Below are 1,379 nucleotides of genomic sequence, written 5' to 3'. Positions count from 1 at the left end.
ATCATTATATAGTGTCCTTCCTTATCCTTTGTGGTGGATTTTACTTTAAAGTCTATTTTGTCAGAGATTAATATTGCCACTCTTGCTCTTAAAATTTTCAGTGTGGTTTACTTGATATATTTTTTTCCATTCTTGAGTTTTAGTTTGTTTGTGTCTTTAAGTCTAAGGTGTGTCTCTTATAGGTAGCATATAGATGGATCGTGTTTTTTTATCCATTCTGCCACTCTCTGTCTCTTTATTGTTGCATTTAGTCCATTTATATTCAGCGTAATTGTTGATTGGTATGAGTTTAGTGCTGTCATTTTGATGTCTTTTTTTGTGTGTTGTTGACAGTTTCTTTGTTCCACTTTATTTTCTGTGCTGAATCATTGGTCTTTATGTATTTTCTTTTCATCTTTTTCATTGTCATTGATTTTGTATTTGCTAAGTCTTTATATTTTTCTTGTTTTTTATTTTGATGTGTAGGATTGTTAGTTTTGTTTGTGGTTACCTTAATATTTACCCTTATTTTTCCAAGTTTTTACCAGTCTTTTTTCTCTTTATATTGCCTTGACTTCCTCTCCATATGAAAAATCTATAACTACATTATTTATTCCCTCTATTTTGTTTTAATGTTGTCATCTTTTACGTATTGACTTCTCTGTTTCCCTATTTTAAGCATTTTAGCTTTGATTTATTTTTTGTGACTTCCATATCTGGGTTGATACCTAGTTGCTCTGTCCTGTATTCTAGTCTTGGGTTGTTATCTGATGTTATTGATTGTCTAACTGGAGGACTCCCTTCAGTATTTCTTGTAATTTTGGTTTGTTTTTTGCAAATTCCCTAAACTTTTGTTTATCTGGAAATGCCCTAATTTTGCCATCATATTTGAGAGACAGTTTTGGTGGATATATAATTCTTGGCTGGCAGTTTTTTTCCTTCAAGGCTTTATACATGTCATCCCATTGCCTTCTTTTCCGTATGGTTTCTGCTGAGTGGTCCGAGCTTATTCGAATTGACCCTCTTTTGTAGATGACTTTTTGTTTATCTCTAGCTGCTCTTAAATTCTCTCTTTATCTTTGATTTTGGAAAGTTTGATTACAATATCTTGGTGAATTTCTTTTGGGATCTACCTTATGTGGGGTTGAATGAGCATCTTGGATAGATATCTTGTCATCTTTCATGATATCAGGGAAGTTTTCTGCCAACAAATGTTCAACAATTCTCTCTGTATTTTCTGTTATCCCTTCTCCACCCCTCCCCCCATTCTGGTACTCCAATCACTCGTAGGTTATTCCTTTTGATAGAGTCCCCCATAATTCTTAGGGTTTCTTCATTTTTTTTAATTCTTTTATCTGATTTTTCCTCAAATAAGTTGGTATCAAGTGCTTTATCTTCAA

The sequence above is a fragment of the Trichechus manatus genome, unplaced genomic scaffold, assembly GCF_000243295.1.
Source record: "Trichechus manatus latirostris isolate Lorelei unplaced genomic scaffold, TriManLat1.0 scaffold00009, whole genome shotgun sequence".
Taxonomy (NCBI): domain Eukaryota; kingdom Metazoa; phylum Chordata; class Mammalia; order Sirenia; family Trichechidae; genus Trichechus; species Trichechus manatus.
The sequence above is the reverse complement of the archived record's forward strand: the minus strand, read 5'-3'. Positions refer to the sequence as shown.